The sequence below is a fragment of the Calliphora vicina genome, chromosome 5, assembly GCF_958450345.1.
Source record: "Calliphora vicina chromosome 5, idCalVici1.1, whole genome shotgun sequence".
NCBI lineage: Eukaryota > Metazoa > Arthropoda > Insecta > Diptera > Calliphoridae > Calliphora > Calliphora vicina.
The window spans coordinates 95051618-95065715 of NC_088784.1; the positions used below are offsets into that span (position 1 = coordinate 95051618).

General features: G+C 28.3%; 1 protein-coding gene across 2 annotated transcripts in view; it reads right to left on the minus strand.

Moving 5' to 3' along the window:
- Mef2 (myocyte enhancer factor 2) overlaps positions 1–14098 on the minus strand; it is a 245927-nt gene that overhangs the window by 172094 nt on the left and 59735 nt on the right. For both annotated transcript variants that reach the window (XM_065513334.1, XM_065513320.1), the window contains exon 3: positions 2128–2315. The gene's annotated coding sequence lies outside the window, so the exon portion shown is untranslated. The remainder of the gene's footprint in view (positions 1–2127; positions 2316–14098) is intronic.

Sequence of the window (14098 nt, forward strand, 5' to 3'; positions counted from 1 at the left end):
ATTCCGATCGGAAGACATCGATTTCAAAAGTTGGTTCACTTGACATGAAATGCCCCATATACACTGTGCAAAATCAAAGTATTTTTGAAATAAATCTGGCATTTCTATCTGCTTGAGCCGATTGACATGAAATTTAAGATAGACGTAGCAGAGGAGTATTTTGGTTTGGGTTGGGACGACCCCTCGAGAGTGAAGCAGTAAGGTCCCAAAATAAAGATTGCGATTTTTCCCTTGATTGGGCCTATAAAAAGCATAGTGGAGTGTGCTATTTATCTCTTATAGTTATTTCACCATACTTTGGCCCATCTTTTTCATAATATCAGACTCAATAGACTACCGAATTGATTACCATTGTTGAAGAATTGTTATTTCCCCTTTTAACTTAAAAGATTATTGAAAGTGATCCTTTTTTACTTTAAAAAACCACAATAAATTACTTATTATCTTGTCAAAACATGCTTAATATCATTTAAACAACAAAGAAATGCTACTTGTTATTTAATTTATTTAATTTAATTAATTTTCAGGTTTAATTGATTTTTGTTGTACTTTGTACTTTATTTACTAGGTATTGCAAATAAGTATGTACCTCTACAAGCATATTTTAATATTTCATTTAATTGTCCTTGTTTGCTTTTCCTTACGATTTTAATTATTATTTCGCTGCTGAAGAACTAATTGGATAAATAAATAATGAATACATTTCCTTCCATTTAATAAGATTATTCAATAACCCTCATTGTGTTTCATTATAAACAAACAAAATAAAAACATAAAATAATAATAGTTATAATAAATAAAGAATCACAGGAGCAGCAGCACCACAGCACAACAGCTCTATCACCAATGACAATCAGATGAATGGCTGAATATCCTTAACATTAGAATAAAACATCCTCAACAAAAGAAAACCCCAACTAATCTATTTGAAATATGAATTAAACACAGTGGGGACTTTTATAAAAAAACAGCAGCATAATAAATATGTTGGACTTCAAAGACCTAACTCCGCTGTCAAAGACCTAACTCAGTTGTCAAAAACCTAAGTGGTGAGAATGTTTTGTTAAAAAACTATGTGAAAACAAAAACAACACTTGTATGTAATGAGTATTTTGAGTAATTTTGTTGTTTCTATGGAATTAGTATTCTAGGATTTCAAAAAATTCTCAATTCTAAGGGCACTGCTCCACGTTCAATATATATTGACCGCGATCCCGTATAGCGATATTTATTGAACGTGTAGCATGCAGTATTGATGGATGGCGATCCAAATCGCAGAATAACCAAATTTTGCGTGATCCATTACAATGGATCGCGATCCAAATATCACATATTCCAATATATCATATATTGAACGTGTAGCAGTGCCCTAACATTTACCTAAAACTCAATCAATTCCAATGAATCAACTACTTGGGAGGGGTGTTATTGTGTAATTCGAATCAAAAGAAATCTTTTTACGAAATTCAATGTATAAAGCATACAATTTCGAAACGTAACTATTACAAAATAATCTCTTTCAAATAATTGCATCATTTACAATTCGTTTGAAGACATCTGTTGTGCTTGTAGGAGTGATGCAAACCACTGTGTGACTGACTAGCTGACTGACTATATGTTCAGTTGTACGAGTTTGTATTCGTTTTGGCGGCACCTGTCATTTATGTGTCGCCATTTTTTGTTTTGCTTATTTTTTTTAGTTCAAACTCATGAGTTTTTTAATTGCAAGAAAAAATTGTTTGCCAATTTGCCTAAGAAATTTTTCGAAAAAATACAAAACGGCAGATTTAATGCGATTGTGGTGTAATTTTTTTTCAATTTAATAAAGAAAAAATTAACAAGAAAACACTACACACATTAAAAACATACTAAGAATTTAAGTAGTAAGACGGAAGCAGAAAAAAAGGGTCTTTAATTTTAATTTAAATAAAATGATATATGGCTTAAAGCACGACAAGCTTAGGAGAAAAAAAGGCAGATGTTGTAAGAATTAATAGGGAAATAATGTTTAATATTGTTTTAGGCTTTTTTTTAATGTAAACACACTTTAAAAGAAAAATATGAAAAAAGTATGATCCTTTTTAAACAAAACCTTAAATATTTATCAAGTTTATATTTTAAACTTACCTTAAATTCTTTAGCAACTTCCTTAAATATTGTTTTATAAATATTTTTTGTATCACTATATCTCCATTTTTATATTCAAGATTTAATTTCCATAAAAAACTGGTTGTACTTTCTTTGTTTTTAAATTTCAATTGACTTTACGTTGATATTGAGTTTTCCATAAACGATTTATATTTCTAGGGAATATGCTGTAAATAGAGGAAATATAAGGAAAAATTATTAACAGATCATTTAATTTAATGGAGTTTTAAAAATAAATGCATTAAATTCAATAAACAACCAGCCACCCACAATTTTTACAAAAAACAAAAATCATTTAAAACAGACATTATTATGGATGGCCACTGGCCAGAAATGATGGAGACAGAGTCCAACATGAATGAATCAAAAATTAGGAGTAATAGAACGGAATATTGAAGATATTTTTAAAGATTTCTTTAACTTTCATTGAAATATAATATTCTAGTTTTTCCATTAGATTATTCATGAGACTTCTAGAGGATGGCGCTGTGTATATAAATAGTAACAGCGAGTTGCGAGTGAGTCAGTGTATCATAGGCGCTTTATAGTTAACATCAATCGTAAAATCTTGACCATAGTCTTTACTATAGTCTTGACCATAGTCTGGACTATAGTCTTGACCATAGTCTGGACTATAGTCTTGACCATAGTCTGGACTATAGTCTTGACCATAGTCTAGACTATAGTCTTGACCATAGTCTGGACTATAGTCTTGACCATAGTCTGGACTATAGTCTTGACCATAGTCTGGACTATAGTCTTGACCATAGTCAGGACTATAGTCTTGACCATAGTCTGGACTATAGTCTTGACCATAGTCAGGACTATAGTCTTGACCATAGTCAGGACTATAGTCTTGACCATAGTCAGGACTATAGTCTTGACCATAGTCTGGACTATAGTCTTGACCATAGTCTGGACTATAGTCTTGACCATAGTCTGGACTATAGTCTTGACCATAGTCTGGACTATAGTCTTGACCATAGTCTTTACTATAGTCTTGACCCTAGTCTTGACCATAGTCTGGACTATAGTCTTGACCATAGTCATTATGGTATTATCACTCCCTGTTCTTCTGAGGTTCAAACAAGCAAATTTACAATATTTATCGAAGCAGTGCTTACCAACATTTCAAGAAAGTTATTTTAAATAACTAAGAGCAACAAGCGAAGGACCAACAGAAAAAAATTATAGCGGAATGATTGATTATTATGCAAGGTATATAAGTATGTATACATTTCATATTTGGTCCTTCGGACCATTCCTACATTTAAATTTTAATAAGTATTTCTCCACCAATAATAATTTATACATATTATGGTGTTTTTTTGTTTTTTGTTTGGTTTGACATTTAATGAAAATATTTGTATTTGATTAAGACAAAAGCAAAATATTGTTGGAATCATTTACCACCCACCTTAAATTCATCTTATGTTTTTTTTTTCATTTTGTTAAATAAAATAAATAAATGAAATGTTTGTCATTATCTTGTTTATGTATAAAGTTATGTAGGTAGATGGGTATGTATAAGAGGATATATTATGTACAATGAAAATATATACATACCAATATATGAAATAAACATAAAAACATTTAAATAAAAATGCTTGTAAATAAAAAAAATATGTACAAATACCTTCAATACACATCATTTAACAGATAGTCTGATGCCATGTAGCATATTTCTGCTCATACATGATTGGTGATCAATACAAATACAGTTGGGTTGGGGTTGAATTGGAATTCTATTGAATTTTTTGAATAAAATACATAATTTTATTATTCAAATTAGAACATCAATCAAACAACAATAAAATTATAATTTTGCTATTTTATGTAGAAATTTAATTTTTAAATTTTAGAATGCGTACTTTATAGTGTTATGCACAAAATTTTCTATAAAAAATTGTGCTATACAGAAAATATTTTGGTTATAGTCTTCACTATAGACTTAACTATAGTCTTGATTATTAGCTTGATCATAGTCTTGACCATAGGCTTGACTATTGTCTGTACAATAGTATTGGCTATAATCAAGTCTATACATTACAATCTTGACTATACTCTTGACAAAAGTATTGTCTATAGCCTTGACCATAATATTTACAATAGTCCTGACTATAATCCAGATTATGATCCTGACTATAGTCCTAACTATAATCCTGACTATAGTCCTGAATATAATAATGAATATAGTCCTGAATATAGTATTGACTATAGTCGTCTTGACTATAGTCAATACTATAGTCCTGACTATAATCCGGACTATAGTCCTGACTATAATCCTGACTATAGTCTTGACTATAGTCCTGACTATAATCCTGACTATAATCCTGACTATAGTCTTGAATATAGTCCTGACTATAATCCTGACTATAGTCTTGACTATAGTCCTGACTATAATCCTGACTATAGTATTGACTATAGTCCTAACTATAATCCTGACTATAGTCCTGACTATAATCCTGATTATAGTCTTGACTATAGTCCTGACTATAGTCTTGACTATATTCCTGACTATAATCCTGACTATATTCCTGACTATAATCCTGACTATAGTCTTGACTATAGTCCTGACTATAATCCTGATTATAGTCTTGACTATAGTCCTGACTATAGTCTTGATTATAGTCTTGACTATAGTCCTGACTATAGTCTTGATTATAGTCTTGACTATAGTCCTGACTATAGTCTTGACTATAGTCTTGACTATATACCTGACTATAATCCTGACTATAGTCTTGACTATAGTCCTGACTATAGTTCTGAATAAAATCCTGATTATAGTCCTAACTATAATCCTGACTATAGTCCTGAATATAGTATTGACTATAGTTCTAATTATAGTCATTATTATATTATTGGATATAGTCCTGTCTATAATCCTGACTATAGTATTGACTATAGTTCGACTATAATAATGACTATAGTCTTGACTATAGTCCTGAATATAATCCTGACTATAGTCTTTACTATAGTCCTGACTATAATTCTGACTATAGTCCTGGCTATAATCCAGACTATAATCCTGACTATAGACCTTAGAATTGTCAGAACTATAGTCGTGACTATAGTCAAGACTATAAATTAATAAATTAATGAATTAATGAATTAATGAATTAATGAATTAATGAATTAATGAATTAATGAATTAATGAATTAATGAATTAATGAATTAATGAATTAATGAATTAATGAATTAATGAATTAATGAATTAATGAATTAATGAATTAATGAATTAATGAATTAATGAATTACTGAATTAATGAATTAATGAATTAATGAATTAATGAATTAATGAATTAATGAATTAATGAATTAATGAATTAATGAATTAATGAATTAATGAATTAATGAATTAATGAATTAATGAATTAATGAATTAATGAATTAATGAATTATTGAATTAATGAATTAATGAGTTAATGAATTAATGAATTAATGAATTAATGAATTAATGAATTAATGAATTAATGAATTAATGAATTAATGAATTAATGAATTAATGAATTAATTAATGAATTAATGAATTAATGAATTAAAGAATTAAAGAATTAAAGAATTAATGAATTAATGAATTAATGAATTAATGAACTCATTAATGGAAAGGTAAAGAGACAAAATTTATTTTGATTTCGAAAATGGAATTAAGAATTAATTCTCTTGAACCTTTATATGAAATAATCAAACTTAAATTTCTAGTGACTAATGATAACAGGAAAAGAAAATGATTTTCTCTACCAGCCAACCTATTTTACACATAAAACAAATAAATATTTACAAAAAACAAAAAATCATTACATCTGTAAAAGAGCCATTTACTCTTATAGGTAAATATGTAAATACATATGTATGTATATGAAAATATGTATGTACAAATACATATGTACATTCATACCTATATACATAATGCCATGAATCAGTCACGCGCCTCTTTATTTTCATTATGATACCCGTCTCTATATAGTCTCCTCTATCGTATGAAAAAAATAAATTAAAAAATACGAAATAAGAAAATTAAGTCTGAACAGCAGAAAATCGGAAAAAATGTAGAATATCTTATGATGTTTGTATTTAAGTTCGTTTTATTTTATTTTTTTCGAAACAATTTTAAATGAGTAGATGAAAAAGAAAGAAAAATACTGTTGCCACTTTTTGGCCTAAAGCCAATAAAAAATAATACTGAAAAAAAACATACCAAAAATTAATTAAGAAAGAAGAAAAAAGAAGTCATAGGGTAGGAAAAATAACAAATTGATTTAGACTTGTAGTTGTTGCTTGCTGACCGTTATTATTTGAATTTTTTTAAAAAAAACCCTGAAAATAAATACCTTTGAACTGAAGACATTCAATACTTTTTTCAATATTTTTTTGAAATTAGTTTTTTGAATTGTTTTTTTTTCGGAAACAAAAAACGAAATTTTCATTTAAATTTCTTTTAAAATATTTTGTCTTTTTGTTGAATTAAAAAATGAAAGATAAAATATACGACAGCTGAAACTGTAGTCGTCTGCTGACATTTTCCACTTTGCGTTTTTTTTTTGTTTTGTTTTTGTTTTCTTCAGTATTTTAACGTTTTTCTTGTTGGCTGCCATTTTATGTTTTTATTTTATTTTTTTGGTAAAAAGAAAATTTACATACCATTTCATAGACAGTCGTTTTTTGGTGTACAATGTACAGTGGAGCTTTGGCAACAAATTTGTAAAGTTTGATAAATATTCGCTGACTGGCTTGAAGTTAATTTGAGCGATTTTACACCATTTTATATAAAATTTGAAGTAACCACCACCCTACCCACTCTTCTATAAATGTTCGGTATATGGGTCATTCCATAGTATTTGCAGCCAGTTTTAAATTATATCACCTTTGAATTCATTAAAATTCAGGATGTCAAAGATCCATTGGACTCATAAGCTCAATACTATCAATCATTGAATGTCATGGAAGTCTAATACTTTCTAGCACATTAAATGTTTTTTCAACGACCTTCAATTCATCATGGTCGAACAACGAACCTACAGAGAGGAAGATCATCATAATTTTTTTCATCGCATAAATGAGCTCTGTCAGCCACTGTACCTTGAGTGAGTTCATCATCGCCATCAACAAAACAGCATTTCATCACTGTATCCTCTACACTTGGATCGAATTTTAGAAAACATTTTCGCTGTACCCCGATGTCATTTCGTTTCTTTGTATCTGATGTCGTTGTCTATACGACACAACAAACAACCATTGAATACAACAAGAACAATGAACAGTAGTAGCAAAGTATCGTGTAGAACATCAGAATCACAGTGGTGCATCATCATAGAAAATTGTTCGTATGGTTGTTTACTATTACGATCATTTTGAAATTGTTTTCAAAAACTATTTCTTGTTGGCTTTAAGCCAAATGTACACATTTTTCTTATATATACCTACATATATATAAATATATTAGGTTGGCCCTACTTGTATGACAGTGAAAAACCTAGTCGATATAGTTTCCAACTAAAATTGATGAAAAATGCTAAACAGTTTCAATATCACATGAAAGCTCTTACAAGCTCCTTCAATATTTGGAAGGAGAATTTCGTAAAACTATTCTAAGACAAACAGCAAGAGAGTTTAAGAAATTCCCAAAAATTACTCCCCATGAAGTTATCAATAATCAAAAATTGGAAATTAGTTCTCAAAATATTAGCCGCAGGGCAAATTAGACTGGTCTTGATTGCATTGCACCGCGAAAAACCTCCTATTTCTAAAGTATGTACTATGTACTTCTGATTTACAATATATCAGAAACATTTAAAAAAGTCGAGGGAAAAATGGAATAATCCTATCTTTTCGGATGAATCTAAATATAAGAATGAATCTATACGGTCTTCTTATCTATATATAAGAAGACCGTAGGTGCTAGTTCACAAACGTCAAGTTTATTCGAGCAAGTCTTGAGTTTATAGATGAGAGAGGATAGGAGATTGGAAGGATGTTCCTCTTTCTGCCATAAAATCAAAACTTGCTCAAGTAAACTTGACGTGTGTGAACCAGCCAGCACTAGGGAGAGTACACAAATAAGACAGTCAAGTTTGGTGGTATCAATATTAAGGTATGGGTCTGTTTTTCAGGGCAAGTTATGGGTTAATTCATACCAGATATATACATATACATTTCAAACTCTACCCCTCCTGGAAGTTTCCAGCACGAAAAATACCCCAAACATAGCTCTAGGGTTGTACTCGAATAAAAATTATTCGAATTAATCGAATAAATTAATTTTCAAGTTAAAATTAAAAAAATAAGTATAAGAGCTATATTCGGCTGTGCCGAATCTTAAATACCCTTCATCAAATTATACTTTAAAATAAAAATTTTAATTTAAATTTTTTTAAATTAAATTTTGAAAAAAAAAATTTCGCATACATTTTTTTTCCGTAAAAAATTTTTAATTGAAATTTAAAATGAAAATTAAAAATAATTTGAATTTTTTTTTTATTTTTTAAAAAAATATTTTTTAGCTGAGCAAATACCCCCAAAAAAAATTTTTTTGGAATTTTGGAACGCATACCCTCTATTTTTTTTATATATATAAAACTATAGTTAAATATGAAATTTTGTCTTTCTATCATGATTGCAAGCCGTGCCGACTAGCGATTTAGTTTTCAGGTGCATTTACAAGGGGAAAACAAATGTAATTTTTTTAGTTTTTGTAAAAATTTTGCCATTAAATAACTACTTTTGCAATTTAATTTAAAAGAATCAAAATGATTACGTAATTGTCGTTCTAATAAGATATAAAACACAAAAATTGGTTAAAAATTGTTAAAGTTATTAAAAAATCGCCAGGCCATTAACGTATCTCAGGCCACTAGAACATGAAATGTAGGAACAAAATTAACATTTTTTGAGAAATATTAAAATAAAAGCTTATTTTTACTTAAAATATATCCATATTTACTTGTATATGAGTTTTTGTCTTCGTAGGATACCGTTAACCTACTCGCAGGTATAACCAAAAAAATATTATTTCTTAACGGCAGTTTCAAAACTTCAATTTCAAATTATTAAAAATTTTGTTAAACAAATTTCAGACCCCAAGTGCTGTTAAGGGTTTATTTTTTTGTACAGTTATTGTAAATACTAGACTTAATTTTATATTTATCTTAAGTTTCATCAAAATCGGCCCAAAAATATATAATATTTCGCTATCTTTCAATTAAAAATTCCAAATATTGAAAAATTATATATTATTTACATTTCAAACGATGTTATGTATCCATACTCTGAGGAAAATAAACCCCTAATTTGGAGATTACAGCATGAAAAATACCCTAAACACAGCTCTAGGGTTGTTATTCGAATAATCTAGGAAAAAATATATTTTTTTATTTGAATGAATAACGTTTTTAAATTTAGAATAAAAAATTATTCGATTAATAATTGCCGATTAATCGAATACTCGAATAAATTAATTTTAGTTAAAATTAAAAAAATAAGTAGGATAGCTTAAATTATTTTTAATTTTAATTTAAAATGTAAAAAAAAAAAATTAAAAATTTTTTTTTATTTTTTTTTTATTTATTACTGAAACAAATTTTATGATAAAAAAAATTCTTGTGAAAAAAAATTTGCGTTAAAAAATATTTTTCCGATTTTGACCTAATATCCATATTGTCTATATTAATTACATAGTCATCCAGATATAGATAAAAAAAATAGGTCAAAAATCGAGATTGTCTTGGTTTTTTCCTTATTTCTCAGACATATGTGAACCGATTTTCTCGGATATATTGATGTATGAATCATGTACGTAAGATATTTGGGGGGCTATCTTTAATCGGTTAACCGATTAATTTTGGTCGGTTAGCATATAAAATCAATTATCAAGGTCTCTCGACTTCAATTCATATGGTACCTGCTCTTCATGGAGTAATGCCTCCAATTCTTGGTCGTTTTTTGGCTGGCTTGGGCGATCTTTGTCTTACATGTCAAAATCTTCACTTCTGAACCGCACAAACCATCTCTCTCGCACGTTGAAACCGATGGAACACATTCACCATAAGTTTTGGTGAGTAATCGGTGTTTTTCCTGGGCAAATAAAGAAGTACAGCGAACATTCCGCATATGACGATTTGTTTATAATATAATGTTCAATAACTAATTGAGAATAAATGACAGATATGTGGCCTTCAAAATGACATATAAGTTATTAAAAATAAAAACCGGGTGAACTGATACGCCTTCTATTGTAAGACCCGCATTTTTAAGTATAATACAAAAAATTAAAAATTAATAGTGTAAAATTTTATTTTATTTTTTTTTGCGCCATCCTAATATATATAAATATATAAGTATAAGTATAAGTATAAGTATACAAAATTTATTATTTTATTTTGTGTATTGCTAAATAATGTTGTTTTTGCAATGCATTATTGTACACTAAAACAAAATTAAAAGAAACGATTTTTTGTTTCTAATAAAACTAAAAAACATATAATTAAAACGGTTTTCGTATTCCATTTAGAAAATGTCTAAAATATTATATGAATTTGGTCGTACATACAAACATTGTATACAAAAAAAAGATGAAATATCTGCTAACGGTTCAGTTGAAAAAAAAAAAAAAAAAAAAAAAAAAACTAGTAAAATTTTCTATTTTCTTATTTATTTCGGAATCTAGAGGACTTGAAGGATATATGAATGAATCCACTGTATCTGAAATTGGCTTGATTCGTTCTTGGCCTCAAAAGATGTGCAGTTCTTTTGGCTAGGAATACATATGTTGCCAGAAAGATGGGAAAAGGTCATAGCTAACAATGACCAATACTTGAATAAATTTATATTGTACAAATGTTTCAAAATAAAAGCTAAAAATTTGAAAAAATTTCGCAATTTTAAGTCATACACACGACTTCAAAAATTAGTAAAAATCAAAAATTATTTATATATAACAATTTTTGTTTCAAGGTACATTACTAACACACCAATATTGTAAAAATTTGAATTGAAATTGAGCGATTTAATACCATTCTTATTGTATATAAAATTTGAATTTTGAAAATCGATAAAAAACAAGTAAGAAAGTATGGTCGGTCAAGCCCGACCATATAATACCCTACACTAAGTAAAAGAGTAAAAACATTTTTCTTTTAAAATTTCAATAATTTATATTTTTGAGTGATTTTCGGAAGTGGGTCTTATATGGGGGCTATGACCAATTATGGACCGATCACCATGAAATTAGGTCGTGTGATTTATGTCTATATGAAAGTTTACTATGTTGAATTTTGTGAGTATACCAACATTTTTAGGAGATTTATGCACGTTAAAGTGATTTTCGTAAGCGGGTCTATATGGGAGCTATGACTAATTATGGACCGATCGTAACAAAATTTGGTGACATGAATTTTGTATATATAAAACTTATTTGGAACGGAATTTGTGGAGATACATATATAAATTAAACATTTACGACCGATAAAGTCCAATTTCGGAAGGACATTTGTATGGGGGCTAGGTGAAATAATGGACCGATTTCAGCCAGTTTCAATAGGCTTGGTCCTTGGGCCCAAAAAATAATATGTACCAAATTTGATGGAAATATCTTCAAAATAGCTGTACTCTGCGCACAAGGTTTACATGGACAGCCAGCCAGACGGACGGACGGACATCGATTAATCGACTCAGAAAGTGATTCTATATACAACCTTTTCACGAAGGTGAAGGGTAGAACAAGCTAAAACGAATTTATAATGTTGCATCTACTTAAAATTTGTGTATGACCATAGTTTGTTTGCACTAAGTTTTAACAAATTTTGAACATGTAAGGTCCGATGCCTTGACGAGAAAAGTTTAATTCTCCCTTCATAAATATTTTATAAATTTAAAAATTCCTTATGAATCTGAAGGATTATGTTTAAGTTTAAGTGTGTAATTATTTATATAAATTCAAATAAATATTTTCTTTTTTGTTAAACAAATGGTCACCTTAATACTTACGTTGATTTATGGCGCCCTCTTTGAAAACACATCTGAAGCTTACAGTGATCGTTTAGGCAAGACACCATAATTAAGGTTTGTGACCGCACTAAAAAGATTTTACACATATTCACAACGATTTGTTTTACTCTCTGGCAAATAATAACAGATGGCGCTACGTCACTCGCAACAAGGGATATTTTATTTTTTTTTTCTAAATTTTATAAACAACACAAGGGAAATTTTGTTATATTTTTAACACACACACACATACACTCTCTCACGAATCTGTCTTATAAAACAGATGTTTATTTTGGGAAATTTTTATTTTTGTTTACATTCGAAAGCGGAAGAAGAGAAAGAGAGTAAAAAAGAATTAAAAATAAACACTAAAACAGTGATGGCAAGTTGGATTTAAAAAAAAACGCGGACATTTTAAGATGAAAAATTAAAATATTAAACATTATTTATAAAAATAACACAGAAAATAATAATTTTTTTGGTACAAATATTGTAATTTTAACTTGGTTGATTATTTTTTTCTTAAATATTTGTTGTTTTTAAAAGATTAATGGCAAATCTTTAAGTTGGCCTCACTTTTTAATTATTTTGAAACAAAACAATAAAAAAAATCACAAACACGAGCAAAATTTAAGAGAAATTCTCATTTGAAAATTATTGTATGATACGTGTAAAGCTATTTTAAACACAATTTTTGCATTTATTAATATTTTTATGAATTTTTTCTTTCCACTTTTATATAAATTGATTAGTTAATTTATTTCTTGATTTGTTATGAAATTCCTTTAGACATTTTTTTATTTAACACATTTTCATTTTGGCAAATTTTAATTGAACATTGGACATTAAATTAAATGAAATTGCTTTTGTATGCTGCTGCTTTTATTTTCTGCTGTATTGACGTCCTTCATTGATATTTTTAAACAATATTTATAAATAAACATTTTCAGTTGCTATTATTTTTATGGCTTTGTAAGAATAATGCAACTTTTCAATATTTTTTTCCTCGAATCTTAATTTTTTTTAAAAAAATATATTTAAATTTAAAACGCGCGCTTTTATTTTAAACATTTTTGCAAAAATTATTACACTCAACTACGATTTGCTGCATAAAGTGATCGCGGTATTCAATTGACTTTACTACAACTACTAATAAGTGTGATTGTGATGCCGATCATGCTGAGGATACTGTTGATCATGATGTGGATACTGCTGCTGCTGCTGCTGATGGTTGTTGGTGGTGATTGTTTCTGTTGTGTTTCGTTTATCATTTAATTTCATTGTACTGTCTTGTGTTGTCTGGTATTGTATTGTTTGGTTATGGGCCATTTTTTTTATTTTAATTTTAGAGGTAACCCCAAAATACCCACCAACCAACCACATTAAAATGTTCTATAAAAAAATCACTTTCAAATTTTAAACAATTTTTCTTGTGCTTTTCTTATTTTTGATTATTTATAAAAATAACAAGAAGAAAATCGGCAAAACGTTGGTTGAATTCAAGTATTTTTTTCTTTTCTTATTTTTGAAACAAAAAAAAATACAATTTTTATTTTTAAAACTGTTAACATACTCGCACAACAATAATAACAAATGGGAATTTATCTTTTGTTTATGTTAAATTTTTTGAATTTAAGAGAATTTTTTTTATTTAAGAGCAATTTAATTTTTATTAAGGCAGCATATAATCTTCAGGAATTTAAATAAATTATTAGATTAATACAATAATTCTAACTGAATTGTTAGAGACAATGTCTAGTTAATTCGTCTAGTCATTTGACACTTAATGGCTCTTTGTAAAGCAAAGAGTAGCCAATTGGCCAACAGTACAAAGGCCAAAAAAAGACCAGTGTTTTGCCACAGGTCATGCACTTTTTTATGGGTCCCCAAAGATTTGGGGCCTGATTTCTTTTTATATTGGTGGAGTCACAAGATCACCCTGTATGATGTTAATGAAGTATTTGAAGA